Raw genomic sequence first — 7,932 nt, forward strand, 5'->3', positions numbered from 1 at the left:
GAGAAATCACCCCCCAGGGGGGATGGTCACGCCACAATCCCTTCTCCTCCATTCTCCTCTTGGGATCTTGGGCACGCACGCACACACGCCTGGCGTGAGTTTTAAGCCACCGGGTCCGAGACGCAAACCGCGGTCGACTACGTGGGAGTCCAGCGACATAGCCATTACGCTAACTGCTGGTTCCCTCAAATATCTCTTTAAAAAAATAAAATAAAATACAGTATTAGGCCCTGCTCTTGTGCAGCAGAAGAGAGTGTGTGGACCAGACTAGTGACTGTCTCAGAACCTGCACACTCCACTTGTCTGCTCCAGGTGCCAATCCCTCTTGCTCCCCCAACTTCCACCCAGCCACTCTTCCTTGCTCCTGTGTAGCAGAGGCAAGTCTACAGACCAAGGCTAGTGCCTGCCTTGGAACCTCCATTTTCTCCCATTTGTCACAGACTTTACAGTCTTCCAAGTGCGACCCTTACGTTCTTTCTCAGTTGAGCTCCTGTGGCTCAGCCCCAGGTGAATCTGTTCTCTAGAATCTGGGAGGCATTTTTTTTTATGCACTATTTATTCAATAATTTAAAAAAATGTATTTTCTTTAATTTTATTTGTTTGTTTTAATTTGACCAGAGAAGGACAGAATGAGAGTGAGACCTGGTGGCTTGGGGCTCAAACCATGGTCAGCCATGTAGGAGTCCAGCACCCTTAATCACCATGTCAACTGCCAGCCCCAGTCTGGGAGGTATTTGGAATACCCAGTCCCTGCAAAAAACGTGCAGGTTACAGGGAAGAAACGAACAATTCATCAGGTGACCAGAAACCACTACAGAAGCACAAGAAATATGAGAACTCAAGAAAATATCTCTCCCTCAAGGGGGAAAATAACAATTCCTCATCATCCACAGAGAGCACAATGGAACTCATAGAAATGTCAGGTAAAAAATTCAGAATCTCAGAGCTGGCAGGTGGCATGGTGGTTAAAGGCACTGAACTCCCACGTGGCCAGCTGTGGTTCAATTCTCCGACCTGATAGCTTACTCTCTCACTTTCCCTCTCTCTCTCTCTCTTTGTCTCTCTCTGGTCAAACTGACAAATAATAATAATAAATAAGGGTAAATAAATAATAATAAAAAGAATTCAGAATGTTTATAGTGGCAAAACTTAAATGAGATGCAAGAGGCGACAATGAACTCCAGAAGAGGCAAAAGAAAAGAGACAACTACTTACAGGAGATGAGGAAGTCTTTCCATGATTTGAAAGAAATAGACACCATAAAAAAGAATCAAATGGAGCTGTTAGAAATGAAGGGCTGCAATACAGGAAATAAAAACCTTCCTTGAAAGTATTAAAAGCAGATTAGACCATGCAGAAGACTGGATCTCAGGTGTAGAAGACAGAAGCTCTAGGGACCAGCAGTTAGCGTAGTGGCTATGTTGCTGGACTCCCACGTAGTCGACTGTGGTTTGAGTCCCGGACCCGGTGGCTTAACCTCACGCCAGGCGCATGTGTGTGCGTGCCCAAGATCCCGAGAGGAGAATGGAGGAGAAGGGATTGCGGTGTGGCCATCCTCCCTGGGGGGGTGATTTCTCGCTTTCTGTCTCTATGTCTCTCTCTGTCTGTCTGGAGAGCGCATGCGCCCTATAGCAAAAACCTCTAAAAAAAAAAAAAAAAAAGAAGAAGAAGACGGAAGCTCTAACCTAGAAAATAACATCAAAAAGATAATGAAAATAACCAAAAAAAAATGAGGACAATATAAAAGAAATATTAGATTCCATTAAACATCCAAACATCTGAATAATCGGTATTTTAGAAGATGATAAAAACTAATAAGGCATTGAAAATCTATTCCATAAAATCCTAGAAGAAAGCTTTCCAAGCCTAGAGAAGCATTCAAACATCCAGACCCAAGAAATACAAAGGACCCCAAGTAGAATCTACTCAAGAAGTTCTTCTCCATGGCACATAATAACCAGACTGGCCAAAACCACAGATAAAGTGTCTGAAGACCGGGGTGTGGGTCGCTCTATTTGCTGTGGTGGCTGCAAGAGACCAGAGTGTGAGCTGCGTCCACGGGAGTCATGGCAGGACAGGAATATAGGAAGTTTCTTCCACTCTTTGACCGAGTATTGGTTGAATGGAGTATTGCCGAAACAGTAACCAAAGGAGGCATTATGCTTCCAGAAAAAGTCTCAAAGGAAGGTATTGCAAGTAACAGTAGCAGCTGTTGGATCTGGCTTTAAAGGAAAGGATGGAGAGATATAACCAGTTAGCATGACAGTCGGAGATAAAGTTCTTCCGGAATATGGAGGCACCAAAGTGGTTTTAGATGACAAGGATTATTTCACAGAGATGGTGGCATTCTTGGAAAGTATGCAGACTGAAATAATCACAACTGAAATGGTAGCACACGAAGCTGCCCATTCCACTGAAGTTGTGAAATATTTCATCATGTAAATAATTTCCATCTTTCTCTTTTATAATAAACTAATGATATCTAATGTAATGATATCCACTGTCCCTGAGATTTAATTTTGCTGTAGTGGTATAAACATTTCCAAATAAAACATGTAAATAAAAAAAAGGCAAGATACTAAAATTGGCAGGGGAGAAATGTCCAGTTACTTACAAAGTTTATCCCATTAGGCTAACACCAGCCCTCTCATCAGAAACAATGCAAGTGGTTCCAGTAGTTGGTGTAATGGCTATGTTGCTGGACTCCCATGTAGTCAGTTGCAGTTCAAGTCCCAGACCCGGTGGCTTAAACTCATGTTGGGCTTGTGTGAGTGTGTGCCCAAGATCCCTAGAGGGGATTGGAGGAGAAGGGATTGTGGCGTGGCCTTCCCTTCAGGTAGTGATTTCTCGCTTTCTGTCTCTCTCTGTCTTTCTGGTAAGTATACACACACTACAGAAAAAACTTCTCTAAGAAAATAAAATCAATTAAAAGAAATGAATGAAATGTGAGAATATGTGTAGGATGAAGTGACTGACTGTACTAGGAAAATTTAAAAGGCTTTAAAGGGGACATAACTTTGGGAATGGACTGTGAAAAAAGTTTTTCCATATTTATTTTATATATGTTTTGACCTTTCAGATAGTATTCAATTATTTTTGCTCCAATTTTTATATTTTCCCTTGGCTATGATTTGTAATAATAATCTCTCTTATTACAATGGCTCTTTTGACCTCATTAAGATCTTTACCGTCTCTATATATTTCAGGGTGTCCTGTCTATACATTATTTTTCTTTTCTGTTTAGATTCATGGTTCATAAGATCAATGGTTCACTCTTAATAATAATAGTATTGAATGCTAATGGTTTAAATTCTCCAATCAAGAGACAAAGACCTGCTGAATGGATTAAAACAAAACAAAGCAAAAAACAGAAACCCTCCATCTGTGGCCTACAAGAAACCCACCTCATGGATAAAGACATACATAGACTAAAAGTGAAGAGCTGGAAAAAGATATGCCATGCAAGCAGAAACCAGAAAAGAGCAGGAGTCACGATACTGATCTCAGACAAAATAGACTTAAGACAAAAACTATAAGAAGAGACAAAGAAGGGCATTATATAATAGTAAAAGGGTTAATTCACCAAGAAGATATAATGCTTATTAATATCTATACAGCCAATTCAGGAGCACCCAAATATGTGAAGAAAAGGCTGTTAAATCTAAAAAGAGAGATAGACTGCAGCACACTAATTTCTGGGAACGTCAACACTCCATTATTCCCTTTTGACAGATCGATGAGACAAAAAAATGACACCATAAATCAGATGGACCTGACAGACATCTATAGAATTTTCCACCCCAAAACCCAGAAAATGTACATTTTTTCTCACCTCTAAATGGTACCGTCTCAAAGACTGACCATATGATAGGGCACAAAAACCAGTCTTTACAGATTCAAAGGTGTAGAAATTATATCCATCATCTTCTCCAACCATGATGGAAATAAACTTGATATTAATTTCACAAAAAAAACTCAAAAATACACAAATACATGGAAACTAAATAACCTACTCCTGAATGACATCACAACTGTTGAAGCAATTAAGACTGAAATCAAGGGGACTAGCAGGTGGTATGGTGAACACTGGACTCCCACATAGCTGACTGTGGTTTGAGTCCTGGTCCTGACGGCTTTCTTTCTCACTTTCTGTCTCTCTCTCTCTCTTGCTCTGTCCTCCTCTGGTCAAATTTAAATAAATAAATGAAGTTTAATAAAATAAGTCTCTTTTAAGAAAGACTGAAATAAAAAGATTCATGGAAACAAATGTAAAGAGTTTCCATAATCTATGGGACACTGCAAAAGTAGCCATAAGAGGGAAGTTCATAGGCATTAGTGCGCATAAGTAAAAGATAGACAGGTGGCAAATGGACAACCTAACATCATGCCTCAAGGTATTGGAAAGACGACAACAACAACAACAAAAATCAAAAAAAAAAAAAATGCCAGGATAAAAGAGATAACAAAGATTAGAGTGGAAATAAGCAATAAATAAACTATATAGAAAATAAATGAAACCAAAAGCTGGTTCTTTGAAACCATAAGCAAGATTGACACACCACTAGTGAGAATAACCAAGAACAGAGAAAGGAACCATATAAATCAAATTCACACTGAAACTGACAATATTACAGCAGCCACAATAGAAATAGAAAACATCTTTAGAGGATTCTATGAGCATCTATATGACAACAAACAAGAAAACCTGGATGAGATAAAAAAAATTCCTAGACATATATAATTTACTAAGATTGACTTAGGGATACATAGAAAACCTGAATAGACCCACAACAAGCAACAAGATTGAATCAGTAATAAATAAATTCCCAACAAAAAAACCCCAAGTCTTGATGGTTTCACTTCTGAATTCTACAAAGCTTCTAAGAGAAAATTCCCATTCTTCTCAAATTATTTTTTAAAGATTCAAAAGGAAGGAACCCTCTCAAATTCATCCTATGAAGCCTCTATCACCCTCATTTCCAAAACAGATAAGGATGCGACAAGGAAGGAAAACTACAGTTCAATATCTGTGATGAATATAGATGCAAAAATTCTCAAAAAGATACTTGCAAATTGTGTCCAACAACATACAACAAAGGTTATACATCACAACCAGGTAGGCTTTATTCCAGGGATGCAATGGTGGTTTGACATATGCAAGACCATCAATATAATACACTATATTAACAGAAAGAAAGACAAAAACATACGATCACTTCAATCGATACAGAGAAAGCATTTGTAAAATACAACATACCTTCATGATTAAGACTCTAAGCAAAATTTGCATGGAAAAGCAACTTCTCAACACAATAAAAGTCATATATGAAAAACCTGTATCTAACCTTATACTGAATGGGGAAAAGCTGAAAGCTTTTCCATTGAAAACTGGTACAAGACAAGGCTGCCCACTTTCTCCACTCCTTTTCATTATATTGCTGAAAGTCCTAGCCAATGCAATCAGGCATTCAAATAAGGAGTTGAAATTATCTTTGTTTGTAGATGACATGATTGTATATATAGAAGATCCAAAGGTATCCAAGAAAAAATTTCTTAAAGTAATAAATGAATAAATGAATACAGGAAAGTGGCAGAATACAAAATCAACTTACAAAAATCTAGAGTGCTTCTATATACAAACAACAAGCAGACAGAGGCAGAACTGAAGAAAGTAATCCCATTTCCTACAGCAACAAAAAGTATAAGATACCAAGGAATAAATCAAGGACATCCCATGTTCCTGGATGGGGAGAATTAATTAAATCAAAATGGCAATTCTACCCAAATTAGCCTACATATTTAAAACAATCATTATAAAAATTCAAGAGACATTCTTCACAAACCTAGAAAAGAATTTTTCTGGAATCAAAAAAGACCCCATATTGCCAAAAGAATCCTATGCAAGAGGACTGCAGTGGGCAACATCTCACACCCTGATCCCAAAACACATTACAAAGCTGTGATAATCAAAACAGCATGGTTTTGGCACAAAAACAAACATGTGGACCAATGGAACAGAATAGAGACCCCAGAAATAAACCCCAAAATATACAGGCAATTGATTTTTAACAAAAGGTACCAATCAATTGCAGAAAAAGGAAAACCTCTTTAGCAAGTGGTGCTGGAAAAACTGGGTATCCACGAGCAGAAAGATGAATCTGCACCTCCTATCCCTCACCATTAACAAAATTCAACTCAAAGTGGATCGAAGATCTAAACCTAAGACCTCAAACTAATAAAACTACTGGTGGAAAACACTGAAGAAACTCTGGGAGACTTTGGAGTAGGCAAAGACTTCTTAAATAAGACCACCAAAGCACAAGCAATAATTCCAAAAATAGAAAAGTGGGACTACATTGGATTAAGACATTTCTCTATGGCAAAAGATATAATAATTAATGTGAACCGACAATCCTCAGAATGGGAGAAGATCTTTGTAAACTATGCTTCAGATAAGGGACTGATAAACACAATACACAGGGAACTCAAGCAGCTTACTGGGAAAAAAAAAATGATTAACCCAATCAAAAAATGGGAAAAGGAGCTGAATAAATAAGTCTGTAAGAAAGACATATGAACAGCTGAAAAGCATATGAAAAAATGCTCAGTATCCCTCATCAAAAGGGAGATGCAGATCAAAACTGCAATGAGATACCACCTAACCCCAGTCAGAATGGTGAAGATTTAAAAAAACAATAAACGATAAATGCTGGTGGGAATGTGATGAAAGGAGAACCTTCCTATACTGCTGGTGGGACTTTAAATTGGTCCAACCACTGTGGAGAACAATATGGAGATTTCTCAAAGATCTATAACTAGAACTACCATACGATCCAGCAATTTCACTCATGGATATCTACCCAAGGGATAGGAAAATGCTCAGTCAGAAAAGTGCTTGCACATCTGTGTTTATTGCGGCATTATTCACAATTGCTAAGACATGGAACCAACCCAAAAGTCCATGAACAGATTCATGGGTTGGAAAAGTATGGCACATATACTCTACGGAAAACTACTCAACCATAAAAAACAACAAGACTCTGGCATTTGCTAGAAAGCGGACAAATATGGAAGATTTACCGGTGAGTGAAGCAAACCAGGCTGTGAAAGAAAGGAATTGTATGTCTCCACTCAATATAAACTGACTGTACACGCTCTATGGTGGAAATGGAGAGATTAGAGGATATAGAAGCATTAAAAATGGTTATACATTTGGGAAACAATGTGGAAAGAGGGTGAGAGAAAGGTGGAGAAGGGTGGGAGAGGCAAGACATTATGGGATACAGAAATGGGTTATCATCTGTCAATGATAACGTATCCTCAACTAGACTGACGTGAAGCATATTCATGTTGGGTATATCCACTTTCAAGCAAAGTGATGTATGATAATTAAATGTATAAAATTTTAAAAGTAAATTAGAAAAGAAAAGAAAGAATACAGAATTAGACAAAAAAAAATGAAAGCTACTAGGTGTGATAATCAATTTAAAGACTAAATGTGGTGTGCTTCACAGGCTGCACATGTAACTGAAAGAGAGGCCCAAGTGACTCCTAGTGAGACCTAAAAGCTGGGTGTGATACCATTTGCCTGTAATCCTAGTGACTCTGGGAGCTGAGTCAGGAGACATGGTGAAACCTTGTCTAAAAAAAAAATAAGGAGCCAGCCATTTGTGTGGTTGTTAAAGTGCTGGATCCGACATGACTGTGCAGTTCGAATCCCAGACCTAGTGGTTTGAGAAATATGCCAGGCACCTGTTTTTGCATGCTCAAAATCCCAAGAAGAGAATGGAGCACGAGGGATTGTGGCATGGTCAATCCCCTGGAGGTGATTTTTCAGTTTTCCTCTCTCTTTCTCTTTCCAATGAGTACCCATGCCCTATAACAAATTAAAACACACACACACACACACACACACACACACACACACACACA

General features: G+C 38.5%; 1 pseudogene; it reads left to right on the forward strand.

Moving 5' to 3' along the window:
* Window positions 1-2,066: 2,066 nt before the first annotated feature.
* LOC102485336 (10 kDa heat shock protein, mitochondrial pseudogene) lies at window positions 2,067-2,369 on the forward strand (annotated as a pseudogene).
* Window positions 2,370-7,932: the final 5,563 nt, after the last annotated feature.

The sequence above is a fragment of the Tupaia chinensis genome, unplaced genomic scaffold, assembly GCF_000334495.1.
Source record: "Tupaia chinensis unplaced genomic scaffold, TupChi_1.0 Scaffold146445_1, whole genome shotgun sequence".
In the NCBI taxonomy this organism is placed as follows: Eukaryota; Metazoa; Chordata; class Mammalia; order Scandentia; family Tupaiidae; genus Tupaia; species Tupaia belangeri.